Below are 22,500 nucleotides of genomic sequence, written 5' to 3' on the forward strand. Positions count from 1 at the left end.
AGGTTACATGAGGCTGTAGTAAACCACCCAGCTCCTCTTATTAAAAAGCAAAAAAAAATAAAATAACATAAAAAATGAACTGAATTCAGATGTATTCCAAACAAATGTATCTGAACTACTAAAAAATTAATATAAACATTATCCAAAAAAAGGGCTTGAAATCCCTATCTATAATCCTTTTTAAATGAACCTCCCGCCACTAGAGGCCGCTGTAGCTTCAGTTAATAGCCGCAGCCTTCCTCTCTGACCCTTCACTGGATGTAAACAATGATAATGTGGGCGCTGGCTAAGCTGTTAGCGTATAGTAGGAAGACCGCTGTACGCCAGTTTTCCAAAGTAGTAAATGGAAATGAAGTGGTATGTGGGCTGTCGAGGGTTAAGCTCACGTATGACTACTCACTTGAAGTGAAAAGAGGCCAAATATCAAAGCACGATATTAATCTGCAAAGAAGAACGAAGGCGGGCAGCACTAGCTTTCAATGCTAGCCACGCTAGCATTATCAGGCTAATGTCACACCCATTCTTCTTTGTGTTCTCTCATCTTCAGACTAGTTTTGATGCTGCTAAATATAGATTTACTTTTAATCTACTAGGTAATTATAACGTTGAGAACATCCCTGAATAACATCGTGTTAGACTGCGGTGCGTTCATGGTCTGCCGCAAACTGTAGGGTGGATTTGGATCGGTCACTTGGATCAGCGCCGTCAGTCAGATATCCCATCTATTAATTACGTCCATATCTGACCCGATACCGATATTGGATTGGATCGGTCCCATCCCTAATTTTTTTTTTACAATGGTTAACAAAAATCCTCCTTTCTGTGTTTTATGTATGTTTTTTCAATCAAAACAGGTGACATAAAAATGATAATGCCCTTAAACACAAAAAATAACATCGCATTTGCAATTAGAGCAAATATAGCTAGCTCATTCTATCGTAAACAGATGAAGCCTAGCGTTACTTCACAAAAGTCATACCACAGCTGCAATCAGCTGGTAGCCAGCTTCCCCTCCCCCACCCCAGCCTCCTCCTTTATAGCATAAATCTTCACCTCCTCCACCCCAGCCTCCTCCTTTATAGCATAAAGCTTCCCCTCCTCCACCCCAGCTTCCTCCGTTATAGACTAAAGCTTCACCTCCTCCACCCCAGCCTCCTCCTTTATAGCATAAAGCCTCACCTCCTCCACCCCAGCCTCCTCCTTTATAGCATAAAGCTCCCCCTCCTCCACCCCAGCCTCCTCCTTTATAGACTTAAGCTTCACCTCCTCCACCCCAGCCTCCTCCTTTAAAGACTAAAGCTTCCCCTCCTCCACCCCAGCCTCCTCCTTTATAGACTAAAGCTTCACCTCCTCCACCCCAGCCTCCTCCTTTATAGCTTAAAGCTTCCCCTCCTCCACCCCAGCCTCCTCCTGTATAGCTTAAATCTTGTTGCTCCCTCATATTCAGATTCATGCTTCTATGGATTAATTGCTTCGGAAATGATTTCATTGTTTTCAAAGCACATGGTCTTATTTATGTAATAATTTATTGCTTGAATTTGTCAAAAGAAATATATAAGATTAACCCAAGAATAATCACATATTAAATTGCAATATTTGGGAAAAAAATTGCAACTAGATTATTTTTGCACATCGTACAGCCCTAATCCTGAATACGATCAAAATCAGGATAAGGATCATAGCTGGGATACTAAAACCCATGTAAACACTCAGGGAGGTTTTCTGCAGAACATGCAGATTAAAAAAGGGTTAGAAATATTTATATCAAAGAAGCTGGATGATAAAACATGTCAAAGCGAGTGAAATGTAACTAAAAAGAATCTGAATCAAAGATAAGGACAGAGAAGGATAAACAGAGGAGGGCACATGTCTACTAATCCGTTGATTATCCTGTTTCTTGTTAAATAAATGATTAATGTGGACATGAACCCTCTGAGCCTGCTGCTATGTTTTAACCACTCTGTCTCTCCTGGACTTTTTGTCTTAAAAATCTTGTAAAACATCAACCCTGTGGTGCACGGTCAACTCTGAACATGCTTTACTTCAGGACAGCCTGGGCTTTAAGAACTAGAAAGAAGTGATGGGACTATGGGAAAAACTAATCGGACATTAAAACTCAAAGAACTGTATGTATTAAACTCAGTTCACATGAATGACTAAGGGTTTTTTTAAAAAAAATTTTCTGCACAAACTTGTTCTCCCATCTCTTTGAGACCAAAAATTTAAAATAAAATCATTCTGTGACAAAAACTCTTCACATATTTACAAAACAGTTCTTGTATTTTGTGAAGTTGAGTCACTGTTCAAAGCAGTTCCTGTCTGCAGAGACTCTAAGGGAAACGTCACGGCCTCTCTGTGTCTCTTTCTCTCTATTCTGACTCAGACTCTCTTTGTATGTAAGTCTGTGCACATGCTCTGTTTGACAAGCATGACGTGAAGACAGAACAGCCTGCCATTGGTTGTCCCAGCCCAGTAACAATGCATTCTGGGATACAAAGGGACAATATGACGGCCGGCTAACCGGCTAGCTGCAAGACCGATTGAAAAATAGATTATAAGTGAATAAAAGACGTCCAGTATCAGAAATAGAGGTGTGGATTTAATCTTTAAAGACCCGGGTGGTTAGCCAAGTTCCAGACTCACTAGAAAACGTTCTGAGACCTATAGAAAAAACCCTCAATTTTTAAAACGAACACCTATATGTGGACTAGGTCTTTATTGGTACAAGGTTTTCCCAGCATGTTGAGTCCCTGCATTTTACTCACCAAACAGAAAACCTATCTGCTTTAGAGCTCATTGAGTTTTGATTTTAGAGCCTGCTCTTAAAGTCAGTAAAAATCTAAAACTGCTGAGTTAACAGCAGGTCTGACAGCAGAAAGGGATTTAGACAAACACAGAAACACGACGATGTCAGATAAACTCTGTAAACGCCTTGAATGTCTGCAGTCATCAGAGCTTCCATAGTCAAGCGCACCGCCGCGTAGCAGTTTCCTGTGAAATTTCCGTGAAATCCTACATTTCCCACAATCCTTACTCGTTGCTTACATTTTTTGTCATGGCGTCCTACACTGACGAAGCCTGCTGGCGTTGTAAAGCAATAAAGATAAGAGACAGTGGTACGTACGGCCATTAAATGCCACAAAATACGAGGAAGGGGAGTATGCCATGTTGGTGAAGGACATGCGAAGTACTGATGTGGAAAAACCATTTTCAATACTTCCGAATGACACTTAAAAAGTTTGATGATCTAGTTGGGCGCCTAGCCCCACTCCTTCTCCACTCGGGGAGTCACCGCTCACACGTCAACGCTGCACAGAGGAACAAAATGCCGGTCGGTGTTACATTTAATGCGGGTCGATGTGAAAATACATGCCAAGCAGCAGTGGCGTGCACAGACTTTTTCAAGGGCAGGGGCGAAAAGAAAAACAGGACACATACAGCGCGTTCTCGCCACTGAAGAGGGCACTAAGTTTGGCGTGTTTTCCAAGGCACTTTAGACATGTTTATACGTTCTACAAATGGCACACTATATAGCCTTAAACAGACTAACTAGACAGACTACTCAAGTTAGTTTGTAGTTAGGATCAGCATCCACAAGAACTGTGTAGATTCAACGTTGGACTGTGAAGAACACACAGAAATAAATCAATAAATCCCTAGGGGGTCTGGGGGTCTTCCCCCAGAACATTTTCAATGAAGTAGATGCCATTTCCTGTATTCTAGTGCATTTTAACACCATATTAGCACCAGATAATCCAAACTGGTTCTGTGAGATATAGTTCTGGCTCAATATAGATCAAAAAAAGGCCCAACATAAAAGTCATTGCAACAGTAATGTTTCATAGTATTTCTTGGTCCAAATGGTCTTGTAGAGTTTGGTGTGTTTTCTTCACCCAAGAGGGCAGTTTAGTGTGTTTTGCCAATGAGGAGGGTACTTAAACATGCCTTTTTGCCACCCAAGTGGGCAGTTTATCATGTTTTAACTAGCCAACGGGTCAGTTTAGTGTGTTTTGCCAACCAGGAGGGCACTTTAGCACGTGCCCCCCCCCCCCCCAAGAGGGCACTTTAACACGCGTTTTGGCTCCCAAGAGGGCACGTTAGCGTGCGTTTTTCAACGCGGTTGTAAAATTTGAGCTTTGTGTGCACGGGCCTTGCGGACATCCGCTTTGAGTCCGTGCTGACCTCCGCGGAGCCCGTTCCACGTCCGTTCCACCCGAGTATGTTTGGGCCTTCAGAAACTGCCTGGCTCTGCTGCTCCAGCCAACAAACACAGGAGACTGAGAGCTGCTGTCACCTCCACAAAGCTGTTTTCTCTCTGAATTAATCTGAATAAACATTTCAACAACAGCCAACCATCAAGTTCACTCCACGCTGCAGAGAAACACCAACCACAGCGCTGGGTGGTTCCTCTCTGACCCGAGTACCAGTGTATGATGACTTTAAACCACGTGGTGTATTTTTGCTGTTAAATACTTATTATAAGTGTTTGTAAAGGTTGTATGTGGTTTAAAGTCATCATACACTGGTACACCACAACACTGTTTTACTACAGCAATACCTCTCACCTGATGGCTCAGTATCATGGATACCTTTAATGACCATCATAAAACTCCGTTCTGTGGTCATGTTTATATTAAATGCCTTTAGAGTGTGTGTCTGTTTCCAGCAGCACCATCGCCTGTTTTAAGAAGTGATGAATGATGAATGATGGTGCATCACTGAAAAGGTCATTCCAACCTCCTTAAATCATGAATTAACTGTGATTAACCACATTGTTTGTAAAGCTGAGTTCAGTCTGACTATCCAGACCAAGACCTGATTACTGTCAGACCTGTTGGATCCAGAAACCCCAGAAAGAATGACTTCATCTTCAAAGAATGATATCATCTTCAAAGGATGACATCATCTTCAACAGATGACATTCCATCCTTGCCTTTTGCACACAGGCCAGTCTAGGCTCCCAGCTGTCATTCTAGTCTTGGATTAGGTAAAAAGTACATGAGAGTGTCCTTTAAAAGCTCATTTATATCAACATGAGGGAGAAAAGCGGTTAAACTAACCCAGCTTTTCATCAGAAGAACATCAGACCAACAGTCAAACATGGTGGTGGTAGTGTGATGGTCTGGACCAGGACCTGGACCACTGGAACCATGAATTCTGCTCTCTACCAGAGAATCCTGAAGGAGAATGTCGGGCCATCAGTTCATGACCTCAAGCTGAAGTTCACTTGGGTTATGGAGCAGGACCATGGTCCCAAACACACCAGCAAGTCCACCTCTGAATGGACTAAAAACTAAATGAAGGTTCTGGAGTGGTCTAGTCAAAGTCTGGACTTAGATCTGACTGAGATGCTGTGATGACCTTAAACAGGCCGTTCATGTTGGAAAACCCTCCAGTGTGGCTGAAGGAAAACTATTCTGCAGAGAAGAATGGGACAACATTCCCCCACAGTGATGAGAAAGACTCACTGACGGTTATCACAAACACCAAGGATGGACCAACCAGTTATTAGGGTTAGGGGGGAATGACTTTTTCACACAGGACCAGGTAGGTTTGGATGGATTTACCTTTAATAAAAGGAATCATCATTTAAACTGACTTTCGTGTTTACTCGGGTTATATTTGTCTAATAGTAGAATTAGTCTGATGATCTGAAACAGTTAAGAGTGACAAACAGGCAAAAATCTGCTTGAGAGTTCTGTCTGCACCTCCTTCTAAAATCAGCTTTTCTGTTTGTGTCTCTCCTGTGAGGAGAAAGGTATTTTGCATCCATTTACAGAGGAAAAGTGAGGTCAAGTTAAATCTTCAACCTTAATTCTCATAAGTTTCTTTAATTTAATAAATAAGATGAAGCGTGAGTATATTGTTGAGGATTTAAACCTCACATTCCTCCTGTAACATCAGACTAAAGCCTGCCTGTTCTTTATTCTCCTGTTTGGTTTCTGCTCCATGAGCTGATAAAATAATAGCAGCTTTGTGTTTTTATATCCAGACAGATAAGAAGAGAAATGCTTCAACCAAGAACTGTTTCTCTGCTCCTGGAAAGCCGACGTGTTGGAGATATGAGAGCGATAAAAGCAGACGTGTGACTGAAGAGTGGAGGTCATGTGACGCAGAAACACAGAATCTGTCTCTGTGTGTGAGCAGAGACACACCGATGAGTTTAACAGCCTGAAAACAAAGAATCACTCAGATATTAGAATATTTATCTGACACGTTCACTTCAGGGACTTTGGTTCTTCCTAAAAAGGCTGCTGGAGCCTGAACATGAAGAACGATAACGGAGCTGTTCAGGGAAACTGAGAGGCCAGGTTTATCGACTGTTTCATAGAAATCCCCTTTTTTAACTGCAGCCTCACTTTATCTGGTTCATTCTGACAGCTTTAACACACTGCTGATCACAGAAGAGGATTAGAGCCACTGAAAACTAAACCTTTGAGATACAATTTCAGAAAAAATGTCAGAATTCAGACTTTAATCTCAAAATTCAAACTTCAATTTCAGAATTTGAACTTTAATCTCAGAATTCGGACTTCTTTTACTCAGAATTTGGACTTTTACCTCAGAATTCAGACTTAAATCTCAGAATTCAAACTTTAATCTTATACTTCTGACTGTTTTCTCATACTTCTGATTTTTTCCTCATAATTCGGACTTTAATCTCAGAATTTAGACTTTTTTCCCATAATTTGGACTTTTTTCTCAGAATTCGGACTTTAATCACAGAATTAAGATCAATAAAACTTGGTATGGGTATAAAGATGTGGCAGTATTTAAAAATAGAAAATGGAGATCCAGTTGCACTAGGCTGCGTTGTTAAAAAACACTTTAATTGACTAACATGTGCGTGCCTACTTCAACCGTGCTGGATGACCTCTGCAGACAGAGCCTCCACTCAAACTGACGGGGCTGCAGAATGCAGAAAATGGGTAGAATTTTAGCTGTCATGATGCCGCAGGTTAGCAGAGATCTGCAGGTAAAACTAATCCTCTGTGAACACATGCATTAAAACACATGACCAATCAGCCTTTACTCTTAAATAACATTAAAATATTACACCCCCAGCAACATGTAACAGGACCAGGAGAGTAAAAAAGCCAGAGAAAGATCTAGATGTCTGCTAGGGTTGTTTGTGTCCTCATCATGTGCTCCGTCAACCTCCTGAGCTTTAAAACTGTTTGTGTTTTTCTGTGGACGTCATGTCTGTACCGTCTCTATCTCTACTTCTAGATCTGCCCGTGTTCAGTCAGGTGAGCTCCTGGCTCCCGGCTTGTTTCCTCGGCTCTAAGAATAACCTGCAGCATGAAGGAGCCGTCTAGTTCCCGTCTCTCTCTGATGGTAGATAGTGGACCTCCACCTCCTCATTGCTCAGCTCACAAACACCAACGCCACCACCGCACATCTGCAGCTGACAGAAATATACAACGCTGTTTAAACCTGTGTCTGCAAACACGTTTAGAACATGAGTATTGTTGGCATTAACATGCACCTCTTGCCTTCAAAAATACAACATAAGAAATGCTTATGAATATGTCTTCCCTACTGTAAAATTAGAGCATAATATTTGGTCTTTGTTATTTAAATTACAACTCTTTAACCGCTGCAAATAAGCGCAAAACTGCATCAAAACAGTAAATTCAGACTGTTGTAAACCTGTTTACTTCTTTCTCTATTTTAAAGTGCATAAACCAAACGTTAACGACTAAACTTTTACAATAAAATCACATCTGAGCCACAAAATAAAACTACGACTCATTCACTCAATAAGCTTTGGCTTATTTCTCTGAAAGGCTCTAAATCAGTGTTACTCAAAGATCCAAAGTGTTGAAAAATACACTATATTGCCAAAAGTATTGGCTCACCTGCCTTGACTCACATATGAACTTCAGTGACATCCCATTCTTAATCCACAGGGTTTAATCTGACATGGGTCCCACCCTCTGCAGCTAGACTGTCCCTCCCACACACCATCTACGGTGTGTGGGAGGGACAGGTCCCTACTTGGAGGGTGATTGGATCAACGATCTGTCACATTCATTATGGGCCAATCAGAGCAATAGAACATGATCCTCTGAGAGGATGATCCTCTCAAGGAGTGACTAACGTGACTATTGTGAGTTCTTTGCTCTTCCTCGATGAAGAAAAGTCCAGTTCTGATCAAACTGCTGCTAATCTATTCACCAGCCACCATTGTTTACAGGCTTGAAGTAGCTTCAACAAAACCACGCCCACAGCTCCCACCCCTTTCTCCCTGAATGATGCTGATTGGTCCAGTCAATCTCTGATCTTGAATACACATCTTCAGATGGATCTGCCTAATGACAGACATAGCTCTAGAGCAGTGGTTCCCAACCTTTTCCAACTCAGGGCCCATTTTTAAGTTTCAAAGATTTTTGCGGCCCACCTCCGACCCCATATCCTGATACACAATATATATCACCATATTTTGAAATGGCCTCTCAGCAGCTGTATTAAATTCTGCCCCAAATGGCATTAGTTTGGTGATAAAAATAGACTGTTCTATCGGATTTTTAATAAAATTATATGCAAAAAGTAAAAATCAATACAAAGTCAAATTTAGCTGTTTTATTTTGAAAAGTACTTCATTCAATCTTTCACTAATAAATCAGAATACATCAATCATGAAATACTCGGTCTTTTACAGTGTATGGAAAGTCCTGAAATGTTTTCTGTGTTATGTTTACTATTGATGATTCTAAAATGATTATTTTCCTCATTAAGGGTGAAACAAAACTCACCAACTCTGCATGAAGGCCAAAACCCTGCAGTCTAGTCCTCCATTCAGACCAAAACCCTGCAGTCTAGTCCTCCATTCAGACCAAAACCCTGCAGTCTAGTCCTCCATTCAGACCAAAACCCTGCAGTCTAGTCCTCCATTCAGACCAAAACCCTGCAGTCTAGTCCTCCATTCAGGCCCAGCTGTGATTATATTAGTCTGCTATCTGTGCTGATGAATGCTGGAGCAGTTTCTGGTGAGTTCATGAGCTGAGAGCATCTTTAGACCTCATTCATGAAGCTCTCCTGTGTGATCATGGGGGAAAAGCTCGTCTGGAGGCAGGAACATTTTAACTTCTCGTTGTCGGTGTTTTGAACTGTTAGGCTGAGATAAGTCTCTGTTGTTGTGGAGAAGTGGATCACATTTGTCCGCTGCTGGACGTCTTCTCTCTGACAGGTCCGACCCAGGCAAACCTCGTATTCTGGGTTAAGCGTCTTTATGAGATTTTTAAAATCCTGGCTTTTCAACAACACTGGGCTCATGTCTTTAGTGACGTGTTGTGTTACTCCCGCCGTTATCTCGGAGTCATCTTGCGGCGTATTTGAACGAATACTGCGTGTTCGACCTCTTCCTTTTCAAAGTTGAACGGCTGCTGAACGCTGCAGATCCAGCGCTGTTCCTGTCTCTAGAGTCAGCTAGCTCCCCGCTAACTAGCCATGCGGCTGCTGTGTTTACCTTCCCCTCCCTTGCTTCTCGCCGCTGATGCGCATGTGCAAAGGATTTTTCTGAATGGGCGCAGGCGCAGGAGAGAGAGTGTGAGCTCTCTGCTGTGAGAGATGCATTCAGGGACAATGGGAGAAGTGAAACTCCGGCGAGAAATGCACGCTGGCCGCTCAAAACTTCCACATAATTTATACTGGAAAATTTGTGATATAGTCATTTTAACGACACGCTACATACAGACCGAGGGTGAACAGGTAGCACCAGAATCTATTTGTGGCGGGCCTAATTTATGAATGAATGTATGAGAGACGCTGCCATATAACACGTTCTCAGAGCACTTTTTTAAATTGAAGATTGAACATAAAGGACTGAACTGAATACAGGAGAAACATGTTGGAAGCTCCACAGTCGCTAACACAGCATCTGTAACGTGTTGCAACACCTTCATATTACAGTTTTCAAGAAGCTGTCACCACAATAACCTCTTGATAACAACAAACGTTCCTGTCTCTCATTAGCTTGTCACGTCTAATACTTGAAGGAAAAACAAAACAAAATAATGAAAAGAATATTTGAACATTTCTAATATCCTTTTAAATGTAACTGAGTTTCGACAATAAAACACTATTCTGTATATTTTTATTTTTATATAATCCCCCCCCCCCAAAAATCATACTATTTTGGAAATGATTTGGCGGCCCACTTGCAATACCTCCGCAGCCCACCAGGGGCCGCGGCCCACAGGTTGGGAATCACTCTAGAGCTCTAGAGGTTTATAGATGTATATCTCATGTTCAGAGTTTAACTGTGCCAGGATACTGACCACATGACAAACTTGGTTTTTAATAAATTAATAGATCACATAATATTCAGCAGTGAGATTGGTTTTCCTGCCAGCAGACGTCTGTTTGTCTGACATATTAGAAATAATAATGTGTAGGAGGAGGAGGGCTGGTCTGGTCTGCTCCAAGATAAATACATCAGATCTCACCCTCTCCTAAACCCTGACCCCCTTCCCCTCCCTGTCCTCCATCCTGGTCCAAATTTGGCTCTGCCGCTCTCTGTGAACGGACGCTTGCCCCCCGAGGGCTGCAGGATTTTCCCACAGGAAAATAGAAACTTTGACAGAACATGTTTTTAAATCAGACGATCAAAGAAGAGAGGGAGACGCTGCGTGGGATACCAGCGTTTTTAGGAGAGGGGTGCCATACAGAGAACACGGACCACAGGAAGCTGCTTCTGTCCTGATAACAGAGAGGGGACAAACGCTCTGAGAGCGAGGAGAAATATGACAGAGAGGAAACTCTCTGAGGCAGTGAGGCAACGAGAGAGCTAAAACAGGCCTGTACCCTACATATGAGGACAACTGAGGCCTCCTGCTGAAAACCTGGATCCCTGCTTTTACTTCAGACCAGGCGGTTTAAGAACAGACATGTCGAGATCAACTAATCATGCAGCAATGTCAGCTTCATGCAAGAAGAGTTGTTTTTATTGGTATTACATAATGGAATTCAACCAAACTGTTGCAGGAATATTCCTCTAATTGCAGGGAATGAAGAGCCAGAGCCTCAAATCATCTGAGATCAACACTCTGACTGATTTTTGTCAATTTAGTCCAGAACAACCAAACGAACCGGACTTTGGGATCAGGCATACTCAGATAAAGGTACAGGTCTTAAACAGAAAACCGCCTTAAGGGTGGACTGCTAGATGCCACATCCTAGAGATAAAAGAAATATAAATTCATTCATTTCTCCTTTCATCAAGAAATACTCAAACTATCATTTTACTGCCTCATTGCAGGTCCACCTACAGAATAGTCTGGGCCCCTGATAAACCAGGGGTGGACCCTGTTAAAACCAGAGAATGGACCCCAAAAATCCAGAGAATGGCCCCAGATAAACCCAGAGAATGGCCCCTGATAAACCCAGAGAATGGCCCCTGATAAACCCAGAGAATGGCCCCAGATAAACCCAGAGAATGGCCCCAGATAAACCCAGAGAATGGACCCTGATAAACCCAGAGAATGGACCCTGATAAACCCAGAGAATGGACCCTGATAAACCCAGAGAATGGACCCTGATAAACCCAGAGAATGGCCCCAGATAAACCCAGAGAATGGCCCCTGATAAACCCAGAGAATGGCCCCAGATAAACCCAGAGAATGGGCCCTGATAAACCCAGAGAATGGGCCCTGATAAACCCAGAGAATGGGCCCTGATAAACCCAGAGAATGGACCCTGATAAACCCAGAGAATGGCCCCTGATAAACCCAGAGAATGGGCCCTGATAAACCCAGAGAATAGGCCCTGATAAACCCAGAGAATGGCCCCAGATAAACCCAGAGAATGGGCCCTGATAAACCAGAGAATGGACCCTGATAAACCCAGAGAATGGCCCCAGATAAACCCAGAGAATGGCCCCTGATAAACCCAGAGAATGGCCCCTGATAAACCCAGAGAATGGCCCCTGATAAACCCAGAGAATGGCCCCTGATAAACCCAGAGAATGGCCCCAGATAAACCCAGAGAATGGCCCCAGATAAACCCAGAGAATGGACCCTGATAAACCCAGAGAATGGACCCTGATAAACCCAGAGAATGGACCCTGATAAACCCAGAGAATGGACCCTGATAAACCCAGAGAATGGCCCCAGATAAACCCAGAGAATGGCCCCTGATAAACCCAGAGAATGGCCCCTGATAAACCCAGAGAATGGCCCCTGATAAACCCAGAGAATGGGCCCTGATAAACCCAGAGAATGGGCCCTGATAAACCCAGAGAATGGACCCTGATAAACCCAGAGAATGGACCCTGATAAACCCAGAGAATGGCCCCTGATAAACCCAGAGAATGGCCCCTGATAAACCCAGAGAATGGCCCCAGATAAACCCAGAGAATGGGCCCTGATAAACCCAGAGAATGGGCCCTGATAAACCCAGAGAATGGCCCCAGATAAACCCAGAGAATGGCCCCTGATAAACCCAGAGAATGGGCCCTGATAAACCCAGAGAATGGGCCCTGATAAACCCAGAGAATGGGCCCTGATAAACCAGAGAATGGACCCTGATAAACCAGAGAATGGCCCCTGATAAACCCAGAGAATGGGCCCTGATAAACCAGAGAATGGACCCTGATAAACCAGAGAATGGCCCCTGATAAACCCAGAGAATGGGCCCTGATAAACCAGAGAATGGCCCCTGATAAACCCAGAGAATGGCCCCTGATAAACCAGAGAATGGCCCCTGATAAACCCAGAGAATGGGCCCTGATAAACCAGAGAATGGCCCCTGATAAACCCAGAGAATGGCCCCTGATAAACCCAGAGAATGGACCCTGATAAACCCAGAGAATGGACCCTGGTAAACCCAGAGAATGGCCCCTGATAAACCCAGAGAATGGCCCCTGATAAACCCAGAGAATGGCCCCTGATAAACCCAGAGAATGGCCCCTGATAAACCCAGAGAATGGCCCCTGATAAACCCAGAGAATGGCCCCTGATAAACCCAGAGTATGGCCCCTGATAAACCCAGAGAATGGGCCGTCTTCAGTTTTGATTCGTTGATATCAGTCCTGTGTTGGATCATTAGCGTTGGCGCTAGCATTCTGGCTAACAGTTACAATGTTTTTGAGCTGAAAAAAGAAATGTCAAACTACCAGTGGGTTCTGATGTTGAAATTATTTATTTGTGGTACTTTTTGGCACATTTCACAGTTTTTTCCATCCATTACTGGCACATATTTTTGCCACTTTTTGCCCATAATTGCAAATTTATTTGCCCTTTTTTTGTCTTTTTTTTCTTTTTGCCATTTTTTGCCCATTCATGTAGCATGTATTTGCAACTCACTGCTGACTTTTGCTGCCTTTTGGAATTTTTCCCCCTTTTTTCTTTGTTTGTGGTTTTTTTTTTTTTCGTTTTTGACACTTTTTTCCATTTTCTGCCCTTTCACCCATTTCTGTCACTTTTGTTTTGTTCAGCGCCACGTTTACTTTATGAAGCCGATGAGTGAGCTGTTAAAGAGGAAAACTCAGCTAAAATAACTAGATTTAGTTTGTCTCTGATGAAGCCTCGGACACAAACAGCTGATCAGGATGACGATACGCTGAGTTAGAAGAACACATTTAAGCAAACATTGTTCTTTGGCCCAGTTTTACCAAAAACTCACTAAATCACGCGACACATCTGTACCCGTCTGTAGACCTTCCCCTCGCTGATGACCTCAGAGTTCTCTCCTTAAAGAGGCAAACCACACAAGAATCTATCAGTACCTTAGATAACCTAGCATCAAAAATACAGAAATATCCCTTTAAAGGTCTGATTGTTTAAAGAAATTCTCCTCACCATCATGTGGTCAGGTCTTGTGATGCCCCAGAACCTTATCTTAACATTTATCTGATAAACACAAGTGTTATAGTTCTCCAGACCGGTCTTGTTCTCGAGACCGGTCTGGAGACCACATTTTGAATGTCTTGGTCTCGTCTCGGACTTGAGAGCATTTTTACTTGGTCTTGTCTCGGTCTCGGACTGGCCAGACTCGGGGGTTTTTAAATTCTAAAAAGTGCTCCCAAACTTTACAACGAGTCCTGTTTGTTCAAAATATTAACCCAGTGTAGAAATCTGTGCCAGAATTGACAGAACTGAAGTTTATTAGCAAACTTTATGACCTGAAAGACGGAAAATATGGTGCATTCAGGTAACCTCAGCAAAATAGACCACTGTATCTTACATGGTATGATATGTTCAAATGTCCAGTAAAATATAGGAAAACTAAGTTTTGATGGTAAGCGTCAAAAATGCAGCTTTGAATATGAGAAAACTGTATTTGAGGGATATAGAATAGATGTTAAGGACAATCCTCATTCTGTCTTTATCCTCATATGATGTAATTTTCAGCTGAACAGTTCCTGATTATTAAATGTTGTAATTTGACTTAAAACCGCTGCCGTTAGCTCACTGATTGTTTACCTCCTTGGAATTCTTTTTGAGAGCCTTATGTGTCAGACATAAAAACTCAAACATCAGTCCATCTTATTTCTAGTCAGAAATACCTCTGAACGCTTACTTTAGGCCTCAGTCACCTGACAAATCTGGAGAAACATCTGTCAGTGGCTTTTAAATACATACAAGGATTTAATTTTTACAAGAAGTTGGTTTTGTCCCAGTCTTGGCTTGTCTCAGTCTCAGTCTTGACTCAGTCTCAATTCCAGAAAAGTCTTGGTCTTTATTCGGCCTCAGTTCCCAAAAGTCTTGGTCTTGTCTCAGTCTCGGCTTGTCTCAGTCTCGGCTTGTCTCAATCTCAGTCTTGACTCGGTCTCAATTCCCAAAAATCTTGGTCCTGACTGGGTCTCAATTCCCAAAGTCTTGGTCTTGTCTCTGTTTGTCTTGGTTTTGGTCTTTACTCAGTCTCAATTCCCAAAAGTCTTGGTCTTGTCTCGGTCTTGGCTTGTCTCTGTTTAGGTCTTGACTCTGTGTCATTCCCTCAAAAAGTCTTTGTCTCGGCTTGTCTCAGTCTCGGTCTTTATTCGGTCTCAGTTCCAAAAAGTCTTGGTCTTGTCTTGGTCTCAGCTTGTCTCTGTTTAGGTCTTGACTCGGTTTCAATTCCCAAAAGTTTTGGTCTTGTCTCTGTCTCGGCTTCTCTCAGTCCTGGTCTTCACTCGGCCTCAATTCTCGAAAGTCTTGGTCTTGTTTCTGTCTCGGGCAAGTCTTGGTCTCAGATAGTGTGGCCTGGAGTCCAACACTAATAATCACTGACTGTTCAGACGCGGTTTTAGGACCTCAGTCTGTCTCTTTTAAGCATATTTATGAATGAATGAGTGAAATCACATGAACACGGTCCGTCTGTGACAGCCAGAGGAGACTGTGCAGAGAGGAACCAGGCGGATAAATTGGGGGTCTGCAGTTCCTCTATGTCCTGGGGTCACTGAGCAGGACTCTCTGAAATCTAAAAGTGTGGGTCTAGAAGCATAAATACGGAAAAATGTTAAATTTATTTAATTTCCCCTGATTCACTGATGAGTTTAACAGTCTTATCGCTGCCTCAGAGACATTTGAGGGAGGAAAATTCTGGATTAGTTAATCTGAATCACCAGTGTGATCAGGACTGATCAATAACCTTCATGTGACCTGACCAAAATAAAGAGGTCATGTGACCACAGCAGGAAGAGTCAGCTGGCACAGAAACGGAGCATCATGTGAGTGAAATAAAGCAGCAGAGGGACATGAAGGAGACGAGGAGAGGAGGAAATCACAGATCTGTGAGGAGCCGCAGAGAGGAGACACTAACACCTCAGTCCTGGTTAAGAGCTGGAGATAATTCAGCATTAATGACAAATATCCAACTCCTCTGATAAGCCTTTCTCTGATTCCAACCTCTAACGTGATTAATTTCATGTTCCTTCGTCTTCTATCTGATTAAACTGACTTTCTTTACTAAAATCACCTCCATCCAAACATGCATGTGGTCGTCTGTCTGCACATTCATGTGAATGTGAGACTTAAAGACCACTCTGGGATCGTCTTCATGGTTCACTAAAAGTCTTCTCTGCACAAGGAATCAACTGATTACATTCTCAGAAGTCAAAGTTCAAGCTCACTGGGTCTCATGATCATGATGTCTCTAAAAAGTTGCATGCATGCATACTCGGAATAAAAAAGCCTGTTCAGATTGACTACGCCAGGGCTTCTCAACCTTTTCAGCCCGCAACCCCCAAAATAAAGGTGCCAGAGACCAGGGACCCCCACTGTACCTGAAGGTGGTTGAGCAGCCATTCAAAGATAGTCGTGTGTAGACCAGGCCATCCATGGGGGGGGGGGTAAAGGGGGAAGTTTCTGGGGCCTAGCCAAACTGGGGCCATGGAGGTCATCAAAATCATGGACCATCATGAAGTTAAGCTGTGAAAACCATATTTTATATTTGACCTGAATAATAACCATTCTTATCAACAATCAAATATCTTAATTTATTCATTTAGCCTTCTTTAAATGAAATATTTTTTGTTAAAAACATAATTGAAAGCAGTTTAAAATTCCTAAAATCGGTTAATAATGGCAAAAATGGAGGATAAGATGGTGAATTTGGATTTTTAAAGTACATTAATTGGTTTAAAAGTGGCAAAAGCAGGCACAGGGTAGTAAAATGGGATTAAAAAGTGGCTGAAATGGCTTTAAAATGCAAATAAATAGTAGAATTTAGGTGAAATGGGTTGGACATTTGATATAAAGAGGCAAAAATGGGTTAACTGTGGTTAAAATGGGCAAAAAGGGGTTTAAAAAGTGGCTGATAGAGGCAATAAAGGCCCATTTATGCTCAACGTTAAATACGGATCCGGATACGGATGGAACTTTCTGTCCATGCTCCGCGTTTATTTCGTCTGTATTTCCCGTTCCCATAAAGCTTACGGATGCGGGCCAAACGGAGCAGTACCACTGGAAACTGTAGGGGCAGTGTTGCTGTCACTACCCGATACGTAGCTCTAGTGAGGCACGAAGAAGAAATAACAATGGCGGAACTTTTGAGGAAAAGTTGTGTGAGTTGGTTAGAAACGCTGCCTCTGTTTTTGTCTTTTATGCAACAGGTACATTATCAATACCTCTTCCACAGTTGCCATGTTTGTTTTTGAGTTTGTTGTCATAAACTTTTGACTCTGGGCTGCCCCCCCTGGTGGATGTATTGGTTAACATCCATGCCAACATAGAGGACACATGGAAGTATGTGAGCAGTGACGGTAACATCGTTTGAAAAGGACGTATACATTTTCATACGTAAAGGGAGTCTAAATGGGCCTTAATGGGTCAACAGAGGCAACAAAAGGCAGAAAGTGGCAAGAACTGGTTTAGAAGGGGCAGAAACAGACAGGAAAAAGGTGATGGAAAGGGTTTAAAATACACAAAAATGGGTTTTAAGTGGTGAATATGTTCCAACAATTGCAAAATTGGTGTTAAAAAGTGACGAAAAAGGGTTAACGTGATAAAATTGGTGTAAAGTGGCAACGGTGTAATTTCTAAAAAAATTATTATATTTGTTATATTTTTTCAAGCATCTGGTGACCCCCTCTCAGTGTCTCACAACCCCCAAGGAGGTCCTGACCCCAGGGTTGAGAACCACTAGACTAAGCTGTCTTTCACTGCTGTTACTCAGCCATCTTTAAAACCTCTGCAGCTCTGTTTACTCTGTCGTCCTCACCGCTGTGAAGACATGCAGAGAAAAAGCATCACTTCCTTTTGCAAGGCAGAGAGCAGCACATTTATGTGATTTCAGGAATACTCCTCATGAGTCTGAGCCTGAGGAGCAGTCTTTATGGAACATGGTCACTGCTGATTCACCGGCTGTCACGGAGTGAAATACTGCAAAGGACCGTGGGAAGTTTTCCTCAAAGAAGATGTTAAAATGACAGCATACATGTTAAAAGGATGTTATTATTTAAATATATATATTTCTTAAGTTCATATAAATGAAGCAGGCAGTGGGTAGAACATCTCATTTAATCACACAGTAACAGGTCAGTATTTACATCCATCTGCAGCAGCTTTTTAAATAACAGAGGACATGCTCGGTCACAGTACGGATTATTAAAGCCCTTTCAGTCTGATTTTTTGCCGCTGTCGTTGATTCATTAGCTGTCGAGTTTTGAGGAAACAGGTAGTTGTATTGCACCGACCCTCACAGCTGAGCAGCATCGCGCTGCTGTCGGATAAAATCACAAAAAAGTTCACATCTTTAAAGTCAGAGAGTCACGGAAACACAGTTTTAACTTTGATTATATGATGCACATTAAAATCAAGTGATCAACCCCTGTTTAAACACCACAGCAACAGAAGTCCACAAATATAGGTCAGTTTCATCTTTTCAGTCATTTCACATTTCTGCACATTGACAGGATCACACAAGAACATTTTAAACACTTCAGCAATTTACACAAGAAATCTGGCTGCAATTAAGCACATAAATGTGAACATTTTCAAAAGTGCACAAGCAATATGTTGTTACAGAGAGGAGAAATATTGCACACTGTAAAAGTTGCACAAAAGTATTGGCAACATTTTGGTGTGAAAATGAAATTTGGCAATGTTTTGGAACAGAGAAATAAAAGCCGTCAAGACTGCACCAAAACACTGGAAACTTCTCTTCTACCAACACTGGAAACTTTAATTTTCAAAACTTGCAGGCAAACTCCTGCAATCTGACAGGATTGCACAAAAGCATTGGCAATGTTTTGGTTCTGAGAGAAGTTGGTGACTTTTTTTGACTGAAAGGAAACACCTACACATGTTAAGATTGCACAGAAACACTGGCAATTTCTTTATCATCAAAACTGGAATCTTTCTTTCAATTTTCAGAAATTGCAGCAACCCCCTACAAACAATCAAGGTTGCACCAAAACATTGGCAATGTTTAAGTACGGAAAGTAAAACTCCCAGAAAATTATAGTGAAATATGTTCAACATTTCTGCACCAAATATTGAGACTTTTTTTGTTGTCAACAGTAAAAGGCTACAACTCCACAATGTCTTTCTGGGTGTACAAAAGCACTGGCAATGTTTTAGTAATGAGAGTCAAGTTGGGGATATTTTGTTGCTAAAAGGCATACCAGTTGAGATTGCACCAAAAATTGGCAATTTCTTTCTGACACTGGAATCTTTATGATCCTCAGAACAAATTCCTGCAATCTGACAGGATTTCACAAAAGCATTGGCAGTGTTCATGTACGGAAAGCCAACTCTAAAAAGAAACTCTAAAAATTGCAGAAAATCACGTGCAACATTTCTGCACCAAAAATTCAGGCCATTCTTGCTGTTAAATATCAAAGACTACAACTAAACATTGTATTACCGCTTGCACAAACACACTGGCAACGTTTTGGTACGGAGAGAAAAGCTGCTGACGTTCTTAAACTGAAAGGCGAACCTTGACACACAGTCAAGGTTGCACAAAAACACTAGCAATTGATTTTCCACTGATTTTAGAAACTTTTTAAAACTTTAATTAATTGCAGGAAACTCAAGATTGCATTGACCACTGGCAGTTTCCTTTCCACCGATACTTGGAACAGAACATCTGCAACGCCTCAGTACCAAAAGGAAAATTACACCAAACAGTGGCCATGTTTTTAGAATGGAAAGACAATCTCCTGTGCAAGAACACATTTATGCAAAGATATTTCCACTTCCAACATGAGTAACTTTCTATTTTGCTTTTGTGCTTTCTTTATTAAACTCTGATTGCATAACTTCAAATCAAATATTTTTGCAGTTTAACCTTTAAACAGAACTCGACTTTGTGCATGTTTGGCATCATTTTGCCGCGACAGCAGCAGCAGAAGAAGTTCACGGTCATGCCTGCAGGATTTCTGTAGGTCATCTTTGTTTGTTAGATGTAATGGCAGAAAACGGGAACTCAGGACTCTGGTGATGAACCCCATGAACCCTCTGCATTACACAACAGTGGTTATGATTGTAGAGTCAGTAAACAGCTCCCAGGAGCATCATGGGACAGGAACATGGATCAACAATCATGCAGTCTAAGTCTGACAGTGAAGGGATCAGGCAGGAAACAAACACGTTTTCATACACCATACAGTGAATAACAGCGCTGCAGGACAGACGGAGCAGAAAGAGAGCAGAGTGGAGGTCAACGGGACATCTGATGACCCAAACAGAGGAACATCTTTCATCCAACTCTGAATTCTGAGCTCTATTCTGACCCCTGAATGCACCACACTACAGCAGCTGCTTTTTAAAGTCACAATGAAATAAACATGACCTTATCTATATCTGCATAATCAAACATTGGTGTTAATCTTAATATTAATGTTAAGTTTAAAGACGGCCGGGTCAGCTGAGTCTACAGACGATGGTTTCAAACATCAGCAAACAAGTAAAATAACATCTCTGCTCTGAACCGTTTTATTTGATATATTCACTCGTGAGGTAATTTTACCAAATCTATCAGCCACAGTGGTCTATGGATCATTTAAAACATCAGAACAGAGATTTGAGACAGAAAACCAGAGACTGTAGAAAGAATTGGACAAAGCCTGTGAGACGTCAGCCGTCTGCTAGGCAGACTCAGACTGCTTTTGAAGCCAACTGTAAATCGCTGTCTCAACCAAACTTTGGATCAGCAGGACTTCCGGTGTTCCCGTAGCCAGCCTCAAGTGAACACTCGCTGTATTAAAACGTTTTGCCCTTCCACGTTGGCTTGACTTTTCCAGACTGAAGCCAGGCAGCTGTGCTCTGATCATAAGGTCACCATGAGGTCAAGGGGCAGGCTAATGGTGTGAGGGCTTTCTTCCATTCAGATTGTAGCATTTTTTATATTTGAGAGAAACGTATAGAGTGGTGCAGGAATGAGTCCTGAAACGCGGAAGTAAGTTAGCATTTTAGCACTTCCGGTTCCCTGGTCTGAAAGTCTCTGGGAATTATGAATGAGGTTTCGTTTAAATGCCTGAAATAAGGTCTGTGGTGAACATAAGCTCAAGAGAGTTTAACGTTTTATCCTACAACATAAAATACATCTGAAACGTGCCCCACCTTTGAATTGTGTATCTTTTCACGTCTTAATGGGCTCTACACACGGCAGGGGGTGGCGTATTTCCACTGGAAAATAAGGCCGCTTCACAACTTCTGCCCAACGATACGTGCTAAGCCAAAACAGAATCTAAACCCTCCTATACTGCCTTAATTTGTCCGTTGCGTTGTTTTTTTTGTTTCAATTGTTGTTTGTGTTTACTCTATCATCATCGCTTGGCATCCAAACATGCTAAAATGATGTTTCAAAAAAAGGTTTAAAGCACCTCTGGACATCGTTGGTGCGTGCTGCAATGTACATCTTCAGCTAAATTTAACTCGTCATTGACAGTCAGCTCAGGTAACTCATGCAAACAGCGACTAACCGCAACGAATTTGCCATCATATGCCTTTCTTTTCTCCTGACTGGAAGTGTGGGAGCGGTATAATGCCAAATGTGGAAGCAGTTCATGCATAGAGCCCATAAAGGCGGTTGCTAAAAGATGGCAAACAAGGACTACATACGTCATCATCTGAAGCGCGGCAACCGAGCCGTTCAGTTGTATCCGCGTGTGATGACGTAAATTCAGTCTACCGTGTTGTAGTTCAATATAGCATGACGTTAGCTTTTTACTTTGGACAGTTAGATTAACGAACCAGATACCATTCTTATATTATCAGTTTATGAAGATTATCATTATGAACAAAACATGTTTTATAAACTTTTATTGAACACAGAGCTTATTTTCAGCAATAATACAAAAACCCATTGAAAAATCCCATAGGCTCGACGCCGAAGAACTTCCGGGTTTGCCTGCTAAATTACGTCACGACTGCACCACTCTATTTGACCTGTTCATAGCACAGTGACCCATCATACCACAAACCTAAATACAGATCTAGTTTCACTTTACAGGGTCTTTAAACTCACATTTTCAAATGTAAAAAATGTCATTATCATGGGCTCTGAATTACAACTGAAACTAATGTTGTAAGATCTGGCAAACAGTGAAGAGTGATTTCTAGGGGTAAATATGCATTAAATCTAATTTAGCTGAGTGTCCAGCCTTTTCTGTTTAGAATCAGTCCTGATTAAGGGTGTTTTCACACCTGAAAGTCCAGACCAAGGTCCGTGTTTTTGTTAAATTATATACATTTGGTTCGGTCTGTTTGGGTTTCACACTGTCATTACTGCAAATGGACTAACTACGACGAGTGTTAGGGCCACACGCAGAGAAAAAAAGATAAAAGAATTTTTAAAATATTTTTGAAATCACGAGAAAAAAGTCGTAATATTACGTGAATAAAGTTGTAATATTACGAGAAAAAGTCACAATATTATGAAAAATAAGTCGTAATATTACAAAAATAAAATATTACAAGAAGACACTCTGTCATAGCCGTGTCGCCAAAGGTCTAGGAAGGAGTATTGTCCTGATTCTGATAATAATTTGATGCTGATGTGCCAAAAGATGAAGTATTTCCTTATTTGTGAAACCGATACTAAAGTATAGCTTCACAAGGTGCTCAACAT

The sequence above is a fragment of the Cheilinus undulatus genome, linkage group 5, assembly GCF_018320785.1.
Source record: "Cheilinus undulatus linkage group 5, ASM1832078v1, whole genome shotgun sequence".
In the NCBI taxonomy this organism is placed as follows: Eukaryota; Metazoa; Chordata; class Actinopteri; order Labriformes; family Labridae; genus Cheilinus; species Cheilinus undulatus.